This window comes from Podarcis tiliguerta (genome assembly GCF_965153285.1).
Source record: "Podarcis tiliguerta genome assembly, chromosome: 1".
NCBI lineage: Eukaryota > Metazoa > Chordata > Lepidosauria > Squamata > Lacertidae > Podarcis > Podarcis tiliguerta.
Genome location: NC_139534.1, coordinates 126,054,856 through 126,074,536, shown reverse-complemented (window position 1 = coordinate 126,074,536; position 19,681 = coordinate 126,054,856). Strand labels below are relative to the sequence as shown.

At 46.8% G+C, this 19,681-nt stretch overlaps 2 long non-coding RNA genes across 2 annotated transcripts in view; both read right to left on the bottom strand.

Moving 5' to 3' along the window:
• LOC310678044 overlaps positions 1-19,681 on the bottom strand; it is a 71,760-nt gene that overhangs the window by 33,050 nt on the left and 19,029 nt on the right. The gene's annotated exons all lie outside the window — the stretch shown is intronic.
• LOC310677931 lies at positions 8,015-15,299 on the bottom strand. The gene is made up of 3 exons (XR_014511524.1): positions 15,186-15,299; positions 11,385-11,533; positions 8,015-8,314 (listed from the first exon to the last, which is right to left on the bottom strand). It is a non-coding gene; the product is annotated as an uncharacterized lncRNA (long non-coding RNA).

The following is a 19,681-nucleotide window of genomic DNA, read 5'->3' as shown; positions in this document are numbered from 1 at the left end:
TTCTTGCACAATCCGGTCACCTGTTCGGATTAAGATGGAAAATGTCCTCTCCTGTCCCGTGGGCTGGCATTGCACAAGCCAGGGGGCTCTGGAAGTCTTGAATTTCCCCTCTGACATGCTTGGAATGGTTCGAGGCCGGACAGGTGATTTTTGCTTCAACTGGGCCATTGTGGGGCTCTTGCCATAATCGTCTGTGGGTTGCGGTGGAGCTCCCGAGACATCCATGCCGAAGCGCTGTTTTGGGGAAGCCAGGGAGGTACGGTGATGTTGGACTGTGACTCGGGAGGCCGGGGTTCAAAGCCCCACTGGGCCACAAAGCTCATAGGGTGATCATGGGGTGGTCGCTGTCTCTCACCCTAACCTACCTTTCAAGGTTGTTGTGGGGGTCAAATGACATGGGAGAGAGCGACGCAGGCCACACTGAGCTCATTGGAGGAATAAGGTAAAGGTAAAGGTACCCCTGCCCGTTCGGGCCAGTCTTGACAGACTCTAGGGTTGTGCGCCCATCTCACTCAAAGAGGCCGGGGGCCAGCGCTGTCCGGAGACACTTCTGGGTCACGTGGCCAGCGTGACATCGCTGCTCTGGCGAGCCAGAGCTGCACACGGAAACGCCGTTTACCTTCCCGCTAGTAAGCGGTCCCTATTTATCTACTTGCACCCGAGGGTGCTTTCGAACTGCTAGGTTGGCAGGCGCTGGGACCAAACAGCGGGAGCGCCCCCCGCCGCGGGGATTCGAACCGCCAACCTTTCGATCGGCAAGCCCTAGGCACTGAGGCTTTAACCCACAGCGCCACCCGCGTCCCTACAGCGCCACCCGCGTCCTCCATTGGAGGAATAAGGTGGGATAAATAATGTAATGTAATAATGTAATGTAATAAATAAATAATAGGAATAAACTCCCAGCACTGGGCACTTCAGGACACCCTAACCCCCAAATTCCGATTTCCCCCTCTTCTTCCACCTGCAGTTTTAAAAATCTATATCTATATGTAAGAAAAGGAGGAACGCAGGTGGCGCTGTGGTCTAAACCACAGAGCCTAGGACTTGCCGATCAGAAGGTCGGCGGTTCGAATCCCCACGATGGGGTGAGCTCCCGTTGCTCCTGCTCCTGCCAACCTAGCAGTTCAAAAGCACACCAGTGCAAGTAGATAAATAGTTACCGCTCTGGCGGGAAGGTAAATGGCGTTTCCATGCGCTGCTATGGTTCGCCAGAAGCAGCTTAGTCATGCTGGCCACATGACCCGGAAGCTGTACGCCGGCTCCCTCGGCCAGTAAAGCGAGATGAGCGCTGCAACCCCAGAGTCGTCCACGACTGGACTTAACGGTCAGGGGTCCCTTTACCTTTATATGTAAGAGAATTAATAGTGTTCCTGCCAGCTTCAGTCTTAGGAATTTGACACCACATTTTCATGCATGTTTTAAAAGAAGGATGGGTGAATTTGTAAATTTGGGTATTTCTTAGTGTCACATTTTTCCACTTTTTGTCTCATTTTGCAGCATGGTTGCATCAATTTATGATATAATTTTTAAAAAGGAATTTAAAATTAAATAGTTCTCATGAAAATTCATTATTATTATTTGTTGAATTTATATACCGCCCTATACCCAAGGGTCTCAGGGTGGTTCACAGAATAAAATCAAGATATAAAACCACAAAATACATAATAAAAATAAAAACAGCAACCCAATAGCCCCCCCCCCACAAAAAACACATTTTAAAAGGGCGTAGGATGTAAATTCATCAGTGTTGAATGTTCATTCCACGTAATGTGCATTTAACCTGATATAAATATTTCTTGCTAGCAATCGTCCCTGATACAACAAAGCGCTGTGCGCTATTTTCAGCAGTAAATGCATTTTTAATGCATCCTTTCTCCTAATGTATGCATTTGTGTAACAGTTCTCCTTGATCTCAGGAACCATTGTGCAACATGCAGTGATGATAACTTAAGTGGTGTCCAAACGCAGAGCAAAATAGACAACAACTTCCCAAAACATACAGTAGATCAGTTAGCAGCCAACACCTTAAATCTTTGTCAGCACCCTGAGTGTGGGAGAACCGTGTGGATGAGGCTACAACATCTCCTTGCACAGTATAATATTAAACATTTTGCTCAGCTGAATTGCTTCCCCTGACTGGTAGAGTCCGCCCCCAAGCTTCAGGAGAAAGGCGAAGGAGGAGATAACTCTCATGCCATTCTTGGCAGTTCTGGATGGTCAACTTCTTCCATAGCACAGTTGGTAGAGCATGAGACTCAGAAACTCAGGGTTGTGTGTTTGAGCCCCATGTTGAGCAAAAAGATTTCTGCATTGCAGGGGGCTGGACTAGATGACCCTTGTGGTTCCTTCCAACTCCACATTTCTAGGATTTTATGACTACAGCACGCAAGCCAAGAAGTCTCTCCTCTTGGCAAATGAGACAATCCCATTCCCATCGTCGGATTCAGTCCACAATCAACAGGAAGCAGAATGCAAGGAATGCTCTTGGCTCTGGCGAAGGCCCGACCATGACCTAATAGGCCTCGTCCGCCTTTCAGTTCCAGAAGGCATTCCTGCCCCTTGCAGAATTAGCAGGCGGTTTCTGCAAAGCCTCCCAGCACCTGCTGAGCCCGGATTCCCTGCGTAGAGGTCAGATGCGCAGCTAGGTTCCTCTTGCAGAGATATCTTGATATGCTGATGGGAGTTGTAGTCTAAAGCAGCCAGAGGCCACCAGGTTGTCAAAGGCTGACTTCTCCCACTGAAGAAAGAACTTCAGGGAGCAATTAATTGAATGAAACTCACCCCTGAGCATTGGGGAAAGGGAATCACTGCTCAGTCGTCATGCCTGCAGTGTAAAAGAGATATAAAAGGTAAAGGTACCCCTGCCCGTACGGGCCAGTCTTGACAGACTCTAGGGTTGTGCGCCCATCTCACTCAAGAGGCCAGGGGCCAGCGCTGTCCGAAGACACTTCCGGGTCACATGGCCAGTGTGACATCGCTGCTCTGGCGAGCCAGAGCTGCACACGGAAACGCCGTTTACCTTCCCGCTAGTAAGCGGTCCCTATTTATCTACTTGCACCCGGGAGTGCTTTCGAACTGCTAGGTTGGCAGGCACTGGGACCGAACAACGGGAGCGCACCCCGCCGCGGGGATTCGAACCGCCAACCTTTCGATCATCAAGCCCTAGGTCCTGAGGCTTTTACCCACAGCGCCACCCGTGTCCCTAAAAGAGATATAGCAGGATGCAAATTCTCTCTTATATTCCCATCCCTTGCCAAAGTCAGTTTTTGCAATAAGATTTTTATTAAGGTTTTTCATAATGCAATGAAATAGCAACCACAAAAAAATAAATAGGATATGGAGTCCTCTCTTAAAAGTGGTTTTTGGCCCTTACCACCCACAGAAGATTAAGCATCTCCTCCCAGCCTCTCACCTGAGTTCTACCATTTCTCCTCACAGCCATGGGAGCCTAACATTTTTCTGTGTTTCACCCAGGGTTCTCCATCAACCCTCCACTACCCGCATGAGTATACAGTCTCTGTACCTTACTAAAAGCCCCAAGCCTAGGCCTCCAAAGAAAAAAAGGGGGAAGAAACAAACAAAGAAAGATAAAATAACCAACATAACTGACCCTGGAAGGCTGATCGCCGAAGAATTGATGCTTTTGAATTCTGGTGCTGGAGGAGACTCTTGAGAGTCCCATGGACTGCAAGAAGATCAAACTGATCCATTCTGAAGGAAATCAGCTCTGAGTGCTCACTGGCAGGACAGATCCTGAAGCTGAGGCTCCAATACTTTGGCCACCTCATGAGAAGAGAAGACTCCCTGGAAAAGACCCTGATGTTGAGAAAGATGGAGGGCACAAGGAGAAGGGGACGACAGAGAACGAGATGGTGGGACAGTGTTCTCAAAGCTACCAACACAAGTTTGACCAAACTGCGGGAGGCAGTGGAAGACAGGCATGCCTGGCGTGCTCTGGTCCAGGGGGTCACGAAGAGTCGGACATGACTAAACGACTAAACAACAACAACAACTGACCCTGAGCATTGGGGGGAAGGAGATTCTAAGTGAACCACTGTTCAGTCATCACACCTTCAGTTTGGATGAGATATAGTCGGATGCACACATGCAAGTATATTCCACCCCTTACAGAGTGTGGCGAGGCAAAGTCAATTATGCTTGCAGCGTAAAGCAGCAGGGCAAAGACTGTGGTGTGCTAGGGGGCTGCTCCTCCCAAGATAACACCCCAATACACCATTAACGGACAGGTAGTGGAGAGGCTGCCAAGGGGCTGGGGGCAGAGTTGGCTGAAACACAAAGCTGGCGAGGCACGCAAGATTGCCAGGGAGTACCACTAATCCCCATGTGAAGAATGAAGGCTGGTTTTGAAGGCATGGCGAGCCCTGCTGCTTTCTCGGCCAACAGCTGCTGGGCTTGAAGCACATGAGCTGTGGAACCCTGAAAAGCCATCTGGTGTTCCTCCGAGATGAATCCGGCAGTAATGGCCAGAATTCTCCAAGCACCAGGGAGGGGGAGAAGCTTCCAGCTGGGAAAATCGCCTAGAGAGGCAGCTTGGGTAGCAAGGAAGCCAGCAGCTTAACGCTAAATGGGTGGGATCCAGGACAATTGCTCACCTTGCCCTATGGGTGGAGAGACCCGTAGATCTGATTTCTTTTTTAAAAAATTGATTTTCACATTTATCACATTACAAAACACAAAACAAAGAAAAAAGACACAAAAAAGAATTATTACTTCATATTCCTAATTTCAAATCTTCAAATCCTCTCTAACTGAATTTCATTATATCACCTGTTTAACAGTTCTCCAAATTCATATTTCTAATAATATTAACTCCTTTCATTTACTAACCTCTTCTCCTTTATTAATATTCTAATCCTTAATATTTACTAGCACATATTCTTGTTCTACCCCTGAGCCTATTAATTTCTTCCAAGATTTTTCTGTTTATCTTATATTACAATATTTAGCTAGATATTCTTTAAATTTCTTCCAACCCTCTTGTATCTCCTCTTCCTGACTGGATTCTTCCAGTCAGGTCAGCCAGCTCCAAAAAGTCCAACATCTTCATCTGCCATTCTTCTATTGGTATCTTGCAATTTCCAATTTTTGGCTAATAAAAGTCTTGCCGCTGTAGTGGCATACAAAAACAGTCTAACATCTTTTTTGAGCAATTCCAGTCCTATTATTCCAAGCAGAAAGGCTTCTGGTTTCTTAATAAATGTATTTTTCAACATTTTTTTCCAACTCATTATAAATCGTTTCCCAGAAGTCTTTCACCTCAGGACACGTCGTAGATCTGATTTCTGCAGTTGCTGCCATGTATTGGGGGAAACAGTGAGAGATTTTACTTTCTTGGGCTCCATGATCACTGCAGATGGTGACAGCAGCCACAAAATTAAAAGATGCCTGCTCCTTGGGAGAAAAGCAATGAGAAACCTAGACAGCATCTTAAAAAGCAGAGACATCACCTTGCCAACAAAGGTCCATATAGTTAATGCTATGGTTTCCCAGTAGTGATGTATGGAAGTAAGAGCTGGACCATAAAGAAGGCTGATTGCTGAAGAATTGATGCTTTTGAATTATGGTGCTGGAGGAGACTCTTGAGAGTCCCATGGACTGCAAGCAGATCAAACCTCTCCATTCTGAAGGAAATCAGCCCTGAGTGCTCACTGGAAGGACAGATCGTGAAGCTGAGGCTCCAAGACTTTGGCCACCTCATGAGAAGAGAAGACTCCCTGGAAAAGACCCTGATGTTGGCAAGGAGAAGGCGACAACAGAGGATGAGATGGTTGGACAGTGTTCTTGAAGCTACCAGCATGAGTTTGACCAAACTGCGGGAGGCAGTGGAAGACAGGAGTGCCTGGCGTGCTTTGGTCCATGGGGTCACGAAGAGTCGGACACGACTAAACAACAACAATTGGGGGGAACTGGTCAGACTCACAGGGTTGGAATAATAATAATAATAATAATAATAATAATAATAATAATAATTTGTTATTTATACCCCGCCCATCTGGCTGGGCTTCCCCAGCCACTCTGGGCGGCTTCCAACAAAATATTAAAATACCGTAATACATCAAACATTAAAAGCTTCCCTAAACAGGGCTGCCTTCAGATGTCTTCTAAAAGCCTAGGAGTTGTTGTTCTCTTTGACATCTGGTGGGAGGGCGTTCCACAGGGCGGGTGCCACTACCAAGAAGGCCCTCTGCCTGGTTCCCTGTAACTTGGCTTCTTGCAGTGAGGGAACCGCCAGAAGGCCCTCGGCGCTGGACTTCAGTGTCTGGGTAGAACGATGGGGGTGGAGACGCTCCTTCAGATATACTGACCGAGGCCATTTAGGGCTTTAAAGGTCAGCACCAACACTTGAATTGTGCTCGGAAACGTCCTGGGAGCCAGTGTAGGTCTTTCAAGACTGGTGTTATATGTTCTTGGCGGCCGCTCCCAGTCAGCAGTCTAGCTGCCGCATTCTGGATTAGTTGCAGTTCTCCAGGTCACCTTCAAAGGTAGCCCCATGTAGAGCGCATTGCAGTAGTCCAAGCGGGAGATAACCAGAGCATGCACCACTCTGGCGAGGCAGTCCGCAGGCAGATAGGGTCTCAGCCTGCGTACCAGATGGAGCTGGTAAACAGCTGCCCTGGACATTGTCTCTCAAGACAGATGGATGCCAACAAGATTCATAGAATCATAGAGTTGGAAGAGACCACAAGGGCCATCGAGTCCAACCCCCTGCCAAGCAGGAAACACCATCAGAGCACTCCTGACATATGGTTGTCAAGCCTCTGCTTAAAGACCTCCCCTTAAAGATTGTCCCCTGCAAATGCCGTCTGGAGGAGCCACAGGAGCACATGGGAGGATGCCTTACACGGAGGCCAGCAATTGGTCCATCTTCCTGTTCTTACCCTAACTGCCGAACAATGTTCCCCGCTCATGCCATAAAGCATAGCATACACCTTTCCATTGTTACAGAGGATCAAGTCTGGTTTCGTTGAAGGACAAGCCTTTCCATACTAGTGGGAAAAGACACTGCTTGCTAAAAGCAAAATGCTTCATATATAAAAAAAGAAATAAATCTGTTGTTCTGCCCACTGGCACAATAAAACTACGCACACACGCGTGCACACACACACATAGAGCCCGTGGCGAATGATCACTTCTGCAATGCAGTGATTGATTTCCACAGCTGAAAAACAGGATTACAGCCCTGTTTTGCCACAGGAGAGAGCAGGGTGATGGATGAGTTCGCTCGGGGATTACGCTATAGATAGAGTTGTCAACAGCAGGAGTTGCTTTTATTTCCCCGTTCCCCCCACATCTGTGGAGATAACCCAAAAGCAGGGCCAATTAATTGTGGTTTCCTGGTGGCGTCTGGTTATTAAGACACCCTCCTTTAAAGCACTTCCTCGGGCTGTAAACTGAGCCCTTCGCTGCTCTGCCTCTTCGGCTTTCCGTTCCCCAGGAAAAGGGCGAAATTCTGTATCATCTACATGAGCACACGCAGATCTCCTCGGCGTATGGAGAAGCTCCAACTAAGAAGATTTTGATCCGGCTGGGAGTTGGAGGAAAGACTGCCTGGGGGGCAAAATGACATGCTACACACGGTTGCGCATAACTTCCCCAGATTTTTCTTTTCAAAACAGCTGCAAGCAGGAGGTGAGGGTCAAGGGCTGCATAACCCTCCCCTCTTTCAAAACAACCCCTTCCCCAAGGTGCTTCCCTTCTCATTGGGGAAAAGAATACAGCTCCTTGTATCTTTTCCTTAGGGATGAAGGTGGCGCTGTGCGTTAAACCACAGAGCCTAGGACTTGCCGATCAGAAGGTCGGCGGTTCGAATCCCCGCGACGGGGTGAGCTCCCGTTGCTCGGTCGCTGCTCTTGCCAACTTAGCAGTTCGAAAGCATGTCCAAGTGCAAGTAGATAAATAGGTACCGCTCCAGCGGAAAGGTAAACGGCGTTTCTGTGCGCTGCTCTGGTTTGCCAGAAGCGGCTTAGTCATGCTGGCCACATGACCCGGAAGCTGTACGCCGGCTCCCTCGGCCAATAAAGCGAGATGAGCGCCGCAACCCCAGAGTCGGTCACGACTGGACCTAATGGTCAGGGGTTCCTTTACCTTTACTTTTATCTTTTCCTTTAAGTGGAAAAATTAATAGATGGGTACAGCTGAGTGGGAGAAACAGTTTAATGGAAAGGACCGAGCAGTTGTTTTTCTTCTACTTTTCTCAAAATTGCAATTGTCCCGTGATGGCTTTTTCCATTTAAAAGAGGCCAATGGGCAGAGATGATGTTGCGCTTTGGTTCAGCAATATCTGGAGGCAGCCCTGTATAGGGAAGATTTGATGTTTTACTGTGCTTAATGCCAGTCAGATGGCCGCATATAAATAACAAATTGTTATCGTATTTACTTGAGTCTAATGCACCATTGGATCTAACGCACACCTCAATTTTCAGAACCTTGAAACCCAAAAAAGTATTGGCTGGTGAATGTAAAGGGGCCATCAAATCTAATGTGCACCTTAATTTTCACAACATAATTTGGCCAAAAAAGGTGAGCGTTAGATTTGAGTAAATATGGTATTATTATAGTGAAGGCTCTTGCTTCCATGACTTTCTTGTGGGCTTCCTGAAGGCACCTGCTTAGCCACTGTGAGGAACAAAACCCCCAAGCTAAGTAACCTGGAACCCTGAGAAGGAGCATTCCACACTGCAACACATTGTATAAGCTCCAACTCATTGGCAATCTATATAATAATGCAACACAATCCCCATTTCTTTCTGCTAACTGCTAGAAACCAAAACCATCCATCAGGATGACAAGACAATGCTCTCCTTCAAAGACTAAGTGAAAACACCTCAGTTTCACCACCTGTTGTCTTTTACAGGGTTCAGTGATTTACAGCAATAGAGAGGAAAGTGAAGGAATAAGACCACTCAATTGTAAAATGTGTTCTGATTTACTGCTCAGAACAAGGGATCTAGGATTTCTCACCTACCACTCGTGTGATCTCTCAAATCCCTGCTGCCCAGTTATTAGAGTAGTGGTGAACAGGAGCAGGTACCTGCAGATATGGAAGCCCTGCATGAAGTTTAGTGGTGCCATAGGATTACCCCATAAGCCACACCCTTTGAAAGTTTCAGAAAGGTGTTTGGAATGTGTTCTCAGAATGCTGTTGTGGAAGCTGTATGCGATCTGGCTTGTTTGTTCCTTTTAGTGGCTTGTAAGAGCCATGCGGTCTGAGCTTGCAGCAACCAGCTCAGGCTTTACATGTTGAGCTTCATGTATGGTAACCAACATGCTTCAGTCTAATCAATGCTTGAAGGGCTTAACTCCATAGAGTAAGCTGTCTTGCCAGGCTTAGCTAGGTCATCCCCCTCACCTTGGGAGGAAGGTAATCAAGCCTATTGTTGCACCTTAGTCTACCTGAGAAGCTCAATGTGTCAGGTCTGAGCTGGATGCTCCAAGCTTCGATTGCATGGCTGTTGCAAGTCACTCTTGAGTTCCTATACCAATGGTTTAGGAACTTTCACCACTGTAATTAAGCAAAGTTTTACTGCCTCTGCAACCTATTCTGAATGATGTACAGAAAAGCACATGAACCTGACTTTTAAAGAGTTTGTAAGTAAATCAAATTTTAGCTTACCAAACGTGTGGTCTTTTCCAATGCTGGGGAAGAGGGAAGTTTTGGAATTCACAAAGGCATATTTTAAAGGTTTAACAACCTATATTATGTTTTACCTTGCTGCATATTTTGTGATTTCAAATCTCTGGTGGAGTTCTCTCACCCAAGAGTACTTGCCCCAAACCTGGATCTTTGCATTCAAGGACTTCTTCTATATTTATACCTGGTTTTTTTCCTTGCACCAACACCAAGTAAATGGTCAAATGTGCAGACGACAACAAAGAGGGGCACATGCAACCGATCCGTGTGCCTCTCTGTGTGTGCCAGGCTATTATTACATCAAACCTCTGCGACAGGTCAGCATGGCAGGTTAATGCACTTGGAGAATTTTTCATGAAGATTTTTTGACTTGGTCACAGCTTGGATTCATAGATCATCCATTAGTCACAGATGTCAGCAAGAGTATCAAAAGTATTAAAGGTCACAAGAAGAAGAAGAGGTCACCTGTCCTAGGGAGGAATCTTGAATGCAATAATGCATCGCAGAAGGGCTCTCCATTGGCTGGCTGCAGAGTTAAAATTACACCCGGCCTTGCAGTTCTCCGTGACCCTCCCTCATAAGGCTTGAATTTATGCACACAGATTGATTCAGCAACATGCCTACTCTGCGTTTTGTACAGCTCTTTTTGAGTGTTTGGAGCAGACACCAGCTCAGAAATCCTTCCTGAGGCCCTGTAATCACATAAGAAGAGTCTTGCTGGATCAGGCCTAGGGCCTACCTATCCCAGCATCCTCACAGTGGCTAACCAGATGCCCCAGCTTACCAGAAAGACAAGAAAGTGCTGTAATGGTTGGAGTCAGCAGCAAAAAGAATAGCTCGCTCGAGGCCAGTGAAGCTAAAGCTTTGTTCAAGGAAACAAACCACAGCTCAGGCCTAATGGTCTCAGCAACCCTTTCCAGGAGGTCTCGTCCTGATGTAGCAATGAAGGACTGAAGGTCCCCACATGTCAGGGACCGTGCTGAGGAGGGCTGCACTGAGGAAGAATGTTGGTCCTGATCCTGAACCTTCCCAGGAGCAGGAGGACAGCATAGATTTGGAACAGTGGTTTGCAGAGGGGCATAGTTCAGAAGGCAGAAGCTGGGAAATACTGGATGGGGGGGGAAGCTAGCAGAAGAAGCACTAGAAGAGAGTTAACAAATTTTCAGTTTCTGGATAGTATCCAACCCCCTTCCTTAAAGTCCTGGAGAGCTCAGAAAGTTTCAGAACAGAAAGCGCAGCGGCTACAAGCTCAGATTACAAGATGTAGGAGTGGCGTAGATTAATAGGGATGGAGGAGTGAGTGACCTTAATTGGGAGCACCGCCATTCTGGTTAGAGGCTTACTTTTGTCCTTCGCTGTCTTTATTAAATAAATTAACTGGTAAGAATTCCCTTTCCTTTGATCTGTTCATTTATCGCCATGGGGGAGGAAGCAGATTCCCCGAAGCCTGACACCGCCTTCCCAGTGTCCTCTAGAACTCCTCCTCTCCAGGGTGTTTCCCATGCAGTCTCAGGCTGCGTGTGTACACAACCACCTTCTGCTCTGCCAGTTTCATTTCTCTCTGGGTTCTGGGAGAGCAGCGGGGAGGGGAGCTGGTTGCAGCAGCGGGGGAAGACTCCCTTGATTCTTCAGCAGCTGCCTCTTGGCCCCACTCCTCACCAGCCTCTGCTTCCGCCTCCGATTCTGGACTGCTCTCGGCCACAGACTCTCCCAGCTCACTAAGTCCTGTTACCTCTTCAGCTTGCAACACCTCCTCCTCCCAGTCTGCTCCTTCTTCTCCCTCTGACCACTCATCATCGTCCCACCACCAGTCCCCTGGCTCTGAGTCTTCTTCCCCTGTGGGTTCTCTTTAAGTGTTGCCTGGCTGGGCCTCTCACCACTCTTCAGCATCCAGGCAGCTCATGACAAGAAGAGAAAGAAAGAAAGAAAGAAAGAAAGAAAGAAAGAAAGAAAGAAAGAGAAAGTCAGGGAAGGGAGAAGAGTGAAAGATGGAGATACACAGTCTTAAATTTAGGGGGGGGGGGAATAGACTTGACACAGATCTGACACAAAAAATGGTAGCCCTGTGTCAAATTATTTCTTACTGTCCTGTTACATTTAGCTAAACGTTTCTGTGTTGTTTCTCCAACTCCATTCAGTGTTGTTGGCTTTTGCTGTTAAGGAAGTTGTAGGGAAACAGATTGGGTACATCTAACTAAATGATACAGGAGGCAAGAAAGCAACAAAGGATGCCTCTTTTCAGGGACATTCCTGTGTCAAGTATCACATCTTGTTCCATCCTTAACTAGGGGAAGGGATAGCTGATTGGTTAAAGCACCTGTTTTCCATGCAGACTATCCCAGGTTCAATCCCCGACATCGCCAGTTAGGGCGGGGAGAGAGAGAGCCGCTGCCGGTCAGTGTGGACGACTTCACTTGTTATAAGGCATCTTCTTACCAAAACTGGAATGGCCTCCAAGATAGTGAGGCATCGTAGAGATTGGAGCCGGTTGACCATCGATCAACAGAGATGTGAAGAGATTTCCGGCGACTGGCATTTTCTTATGCCCCAGTGTGAAAGATAATGGATCAAATGGGAAATCAATGGGAAATACGACATTTTCTCCAGTGCCTGCTTCAGAGTGCATTACACCAAGGTTTTTGGTTCCATTATTACGATGATATATTGCTGGAGGTGGGCAGGGAATGAGCATCAGAGGAGGAAACTGAACTCGACACAGTTTCTATTCATAGTTTTGCTCGTGCCGGGAATGACTCCTAAGATATGTACGGATATTTCCCCACTGCCAACGCTGCCGCAAGCCATTCTTTTTGGAGAGTGTGAAATCAGTTAGTGATTTTCTGCCTATAAAGTGGCAAGGCGAAAATTTATATGTATATCTATCCATCTATCTGTCAGAAATCCTGGATTTCCCAAAGATAGTATCAGCAGAGGATAAGATCACATCTATTACCTCTGTGTTTTGTTTTGTTATGTTTTGGTTAATATTTTACGCATTGCAGAAGGATTGCCAGAGTCATTTCCAGACATGACACATGGCAGACATAACTGGTATGGACCAATCAGGGCTAAGCCATGTGCTTACTGAAGCAGACAAGGAAAACACAGATGGGAGCCCTGATTAGACCAGAGTGGGGAAGAGGAAATCCTCATCTACTTGGTCGCTGCTCCCAAGGATCTGGAAGTATTGTGGTTAAGAATGTTAAAAATGTTAAAAAACAACAACACCCCACCTGTAATCAACTGGTGCTTCCAGGTAGGGGCTTAATTTGCAAATGGGTCCCAGGGATACCGCAAATGGGTCATTGGCAACAGAGGTTTTTCTTTTTTAATAAAAAAATATTTTAAGAATCAAATTTCCTAGAGAAAGTGGAAATCCAGATTACATTTGAGGGCAGGATACTGGCTGGTGTCTTGATGCCAATGCTGCAATCATCTTGCATGCTCAAGAAACTGGCATGCACAGGAAGTACTGATTCCACAATAAATAGCAAGTTCGTAAAATTACCTCTGTAATGCTGGGTGTCTATCAATTGCCCAAAGATGGAAAACATTATCTGAAATTAACACCTCATTACGGGGACACGGGTAGCGTTGTGGGTTAAACCACAGAGCCTAGGGCTTGCCGATCAGAAGGTTGGATCAAATTCCCACGACGGGGTGAGCTCCCATTGCTCGGTCCCTGCTCCTGCCAACCTAGCAGTTCGAAAGCACTTCAAAGTGCAAGTAGATAAATAGGTACCGCTCCAGCGGGAAGGTAAATGGCGTCTCCATGCGCTGCTCTGGTTCATCAGACTGGGAAAGATGGAGGGCACAAGGAGAAAGGGACGACAGAGGACGAGATGGCTGGACAGTGTTCTCGAAGCTACCAGCATGAGTTTGACCAAACTGCGGGAGGCAGTGGAAGACAGGAGTGCCTGGCGTGCTCTGGTCCAGGGGGTCACGAAGAGTCGGACACGACTAAACAACAACAACAGCTGAATGCCATGAGCACACTGGAAAACTGGCACATAAATTTCACACTGGTACCCAAGCGTATTGTGCATCCAATGCATTTTCGTGTAAAAGCATTGCTTCTACTGCCTCACGTGCCTGAAGATTTTAGGAAAGGGGAAACCCTGGCAAGCAATTTTGTTTTTGTTTTTTGATTTTTTTAAATGAATAGGGCCTTTGATCTTGCAGGCTGCTCTGCATCTGAGCCTGTGCTTTTCAAGTTTGCAGATGGAGTGGAAATTCAGAGTAACCGCAGGACTCCTGGCACAGGTGATTTTTCCTGTTTTCAAAGTTGAAACCGGCAGCAGCAGCTGCTGCTGCATCTCTCTTGAACAGAACAGCCATCAATGGATCCGGATGAATTGTGGACAGAATGGGAGGATGAGATAGAAGCTTAAAAACTGCATGCATAGTCTTCCTAATTTTTTTTTTTAAGGTGCTCTCACGTACCTGGAAATTCAAGCCTGCCACCAGGTCAGTTCTGGAGGTCTGGCCACCCTAATGTGGAGAGCTCAAACCCCACTCATATGTGTGCCTTTGCATGTGCCCATATTGTCAACATAAGAATACAGTGGTACCTCGGGTTAAGGACCTAACTCGTTCTGGAGGTCTGTTCTTAACCTGAAACTGTTCTTAACCCGAGGTACCACTTTAGCTAACGGGGCCTCATGCTGCCGCCGCCTCGCTATTTCTGTTCTCATCCTGAAGCAAAGTTCTTAACCTGAGGTACTATTTCTGGGTTAGTGGAGTCTACAACCTGAAGCGTCTGTAACCTGAAGGGTCCGTAACCTGAAGCGTCTGTAACCCGAGGTACCACTGTAACACTTAAACATTGCAAGTACTTGACTTTTCATTTCCTTTTCCTTTTTCTCCTTTCTTTTCCTTCCTTCCTTCCTTCCTTCCTTCCTTCCTTCACTTCTCATCTGCATTGTTCAGTTAGCCCAAAGGACTCCTGCTTTCATATATTTTTCCTGACGTAAAAATTGCCTTGCTGATATATCCAGTAACTTTGCACTCAGTTACAAGTGTTTTTGTTGGAGAGCATTTCTCCAGTCCTCGTTTCAGCATGAAAGGACTTATTGATACTTCTTTTTTTAAAAAAAAAGACCAACCAATGGAAGCCTGAAGTGAAAAGGAGTCAGCAAAAGAGATCTTTGAGTCCCTTTGAGAGCACACCTGGCCCAGTCACCTTGAAGTGGGCTTTAATTGACTGGTAGACAAAAGAGCAGAACAAAAGTCCTTGAGAGAGGGGAGGAGAGGCTGCTTACCCTTTGGCTTTTAAGAACTCCACCTTCCCTGACCTTATTATTGGCTCCTGGAATGAAGGTGCCAGCAATTCTGATTGCTTCCTTTCTTTTTTGTCCGATTCTGCTATGTTCGTAGAGTTGAATAAAGGAATGGAGGGTGGAGGAGAGACAACATTTGGCAGACATTTGGCAGAACATAAGCATTAGAATTCAATATTTTTTGAGGGGAGGATTTTCATTTTTGCTTAACCACTAAATACTCAAAAGTTTGAAATAACTGCAACTTTTAATACCTGAAAGTGCTGTATCCTTTTCTTCTTCTGACTAGCATCCAGTAGTTGTACAGTCATACCTTGGTTTTCGAACAGCTTAGTTCTCGAATGTTTTGGCTCCCAAACGCTGCAAACCCAAAAGTGACCGTTTCGGTTTGTGAGCTATTTTTGGAAGCAGAACATCCGACGGAGCTTCCACAGCTTCTGATTAGCTGCTGGAGTTTCCTGCAGCCAATCAGAAGCCACGGTTTGGTTTCTGAACATTTTGGAAGTCGAATAGACTTCTGGAACGGATTCTGTTCGACTTTCAAGGTATGACTGTATAGTCCTTTCAGTTCCCGCAAAATACTTTTAAGTTTTTTAAAAATGTAATTAACTATTCAATTCCTTATAAAACTTTTAAAATATCCATATATCAATGGGGGAAATGTATCAAAGGAACAGACCAATTTTAGATTTGCTGGGGAATTCCCCTTCACTCCATTTTGACTCCATGTTAACTGTGCTTTGTGAGCGGGGAGAGTCTGTGGCAGAGAGCAGTCCAGAATTAGAGGCAGAAGCTGAAGCAGGGGAAGAGGGAGGCCAAGAGGCAGAGATGAGTCAGGCTGGGGAAGGGTCACAGGTGTCTACCCCCTCCTGCTGCTACAAGGTCCCCTTCTTCCTTCTCTCCCAGAACCAGAAGAGGCATGAAGAGGGCAGCGGATAGATTGGCTGCCTGCAGGTGCAGTCTCCGATTGCTTGGAAAAGGCCCTAGGGAGACAGGAGCTTTGTGTCGGCAACTGATTCATGTGACCAGACTTACTGGGGATGAGCTGCTGTGCTCATCAGGCCTAACACTCAGTAAAATCGGTGAAGATGGTGCTTTTCCTAATAAAGAATTAACTCCAACTTTGAACAGTGTGATTTACTGCCAGCTCACACTTTGACACTGCAGGGCACCAGCTTGGGAAAGGCTATTTTACAGAGACAGAGGATTCATCCAACCTCTCCCTGTCCAATGTTTGTGGCACTTAACTAATTTCTTAGATGGTTGGATGATTCACACATGGAATCTTGCAGACGACCAGTTACGTTAAATAAAGAAAGAGCATCTCCTAAAAGGGAAGTCCTTAACCCAGAAAATAAATAAAATAGTTGAAAGGTAAAGGTAAAGGGACCCCTGACCGTTAGGTCCAGTCTTGACCGACTCTGGGGTTGGGGTGCTCATCTCGCTTTATTGGCCAAGGGAGCTGGCATACAGCTTCCGGGTCATGTGGCCAGCATGACTAAGCCGCTTCTGGCGAACCAGAGCAGCGCACAGAAACGCCGTTTACCTTCCCTCCGGAGTGGTACCTATTTATCTACTTGCACTTTGTGCTTTCGAACTGCTAGATTGGCAGGAGCAGGGACCGAGTTCACCACATCAGGGGGATTCGAACTGCCGACCTTCTGATCGGCAAGTCCTAGGCTCTGTGGTTTAACCCACAGCGCCACCCACGTCCCAAAATAGTTGATAGCCATTGGTATATGGATCTGCACCAAATGTGGGTTAAGAATCTGCACTGTACACACATGTTTTCATTTCCTTAATGCCTGTTTGGTTCAGCTGCTGGTGTGTCAGAGGGAGTCTTGGGCTTTCTGTTATTTCTAAGCCACGGCGCGTAAGCTGCTGCAGCCGAGAGGTCAGGGCTTCCCCTTCGGATCTGGGCTGCTTCCTCTGTTTGTTCTCCCCCTTTCTTCTCCAAACCGTTTAGTGGAACAGTCCTAAATTGCCGGCTCCAAATTAATAACTGGAACCTGGATTACTTCACCATCAGAAGCCTTGGCAGCTCAGCCCCCCTCCGATTGATTGCAGGTGAACGGCTCCCAATTGCTCTTTCCTGGGTCATGCCTCTGGCCTGCGGACCACCTGGAAGGCAACTTTTGTTAAATTGCCCCGAAGATCCCCTGCCCTCCCCTTCTGCCGCCCACTTCTCCGCTTCCTGGTCCCTACGTAAACCCGCCATCTCGTCCTTCAGCCGCACGCAGCGGCTTCAATTAGCCTTTTTACGAGTCAAGAGGCCATCTCGGCATCGGGCGTGCTTGCTTGGCGCACTCCCTGGGGCTATGCGCTCGGAACATAGGGGAAGCTCTGTTTATTTGGACGGCACGGCCAGCACATCTACTTAAAATGCTTCTCGGCTGGGAGACGTGGCCTGCTTAGGGTTAAGTCTGCTCTTAAAGCAATTTAATTAAAGCTGTTCAGATTCCTGGCCTGATAATGCTTTGCTGGATCTGACCAAGGTAAAGCCCATCTGGGCCGGATGTCGTTTCCAGCTGCTGACAATCAAATGCTTCGGAAGAGTCTCAAAGTTCCCTGGGAAGTGGGATGGTTAAACACACACCCTGTTTTCCAGGGACAGTCCTAGATTTACAGAAGCCATCCCAGTTTCTGATTTGATCCCAGAATACCCCACTTTTCCTTAGGATGTCCCTATTTTCATCAGAGAAACGTTGGAGGGCATGGCGTTATGTGACTCCCAAGCTGAGAAGATGAGTAACTATACAACCTTTAGAAGACATCTTGAAGGCAGCCCTGCATAGGGAAGTTTACAGTTTTATTATATTTTTATATATGTTGGAAGCCACACAGAGTAGCTAGAGCCACCCACTCAGTTGAGCGGGGTATAAATAAAACAACAACAATTATTATTATTACTACTACTATTACTACTACTACAGTGGTTCCTCGGGCTAAGTACTTAATTCATTCTGGAGGTCCGTTCTTAACCTGAAACTGTTCTTAACCTGAAGCACCACTTTAGCTAATGGGGCCTCCCGCTGCTGCCGCACCACCAGAGCACGATTTCTGTTCTCATCCTGAAGCAAAGTTCTTCTTAGCGGAGTCTGTAACCTGAAGCGTATGTAACCCGAGGTACCACTGTACTACTATATATTTCCATCAGAGAAATGTTATGTGATCCCTGAGCCAAGGAGATAAGTAACTATACAACCTTTAGACAATATCTGAAGGCAGACCTGTATGGGGATTTTTTAAAAAAACAAAGTTTTATGTTTTATTATGTTTATATGTTGGAACCCTCCCAGAGTGCCTGGGACAGCCCAGTTAGATGGGTGGGGGTATAAATAATAACATGATGATGATGATGATGGAATAGGACATCCCTATTTTTATCGGCAAAGTGTTGGAGGATATGTAAATCGCTTTGGAAATTGCAGCTCAGAGAGGGGCAACAGGGGTGTGCTAACAACCTTCGCACCCTTAACAAACTACAGATCCCAGAATCTTTCAGGGAAACCAGGACTGTTTAACCTGCTTGGCTGGGGAACCGCTTTGCGCATTGCAGATTTTGGCAGATGGCTGTATTTTGGTTTGTATGTAGTTTAGGAAAATGCTAATCTGGTAAGTTTGCTTTTACAGGTGAACTGAATCGAGTGTCTCCTATTACCCTAGAGGCCTGGGAACGATCTTTCTCTCTCTGCCTGAGAGATTGGACATCTTCTGCCAGTTTCAGGAGGCAGGATGGAACAACATGGACCGATGGTTTGGTATCAGTCGACTTTATATGTCTTTTCTCTCCTCTAAAGGGTAAAGGGGACCCCTGACCATTAGGTCCAATCGTGAACGACTCTGGGGTTGAGGCGCTCATCTCGCTTTTTTGGCCAAGGGAGCCAGCGTACAGCTTCCAGGTCATGTGGATATTATGACTAAGCTGCTTCTGGCGAACCAGAGCAGCGCACGGAAACGCCGTTTACCTTCCCGCCGGAGTGGTACCTATTTATCTACTTGCACTTTGACATGCTTTCGAACTGCTAGGTTGGCAGGAGCAGGGACCGAGCAACCGGAGCTCACTCCGTCGCGGGGATTCGAACCGCCGACCTTCTGATCTGCAAGTCCTAGGCTCTGTGGTTTAACCCACTGCGCCACCCGCGTCCCTTTCTCTCCTCTACCCCACTCCGTTATTCCTAAGGTTGTGCAAATCTATTACTCTCCTCTTAAATATTCCCGTCAAAAAATGTTTCCTTGCCTATGGTTTTGGCAGCAGCAGCTGTTAGACAATTCCCAAAGCCAGAGCATTGGCAACAGCCTTCCTTTGTGTGTGTGTTGGTCTCCTAACCTACCACAGAATATTATTAAACTTTTTTCCACTCTGCTTCTTTCCCCATCTACAGGATAGAAAAGACTTTGGTACCAAATTTGGAGGCTGTGTGACAGAATGCAAAGACTTTATGCATTTTATTATTATTAAGGAGCCTGATTTGAAATTAAACTTTTGCAGCAGTGAACTCGCCTCCTGAAGTGCTGCGAAAAGTGGGGTGGGCCTGAGGAGCTGTACCCAACCAGACATGCGCAAGGCTCTCTCTGACTGATGCCTCCTTGACTGCAGGAAACCCAAACATCTGCTTTGATTCAGTCTTGATGGAACGCTTGCTTGTAAATTCATGACTTAATCAGGACTGCTGAAACAAATGGCACATACTGCGGTGAAGGGGGGAAGGAGAGAGATCAGAGCCAACCGCAGATCTATCTGTCAGTG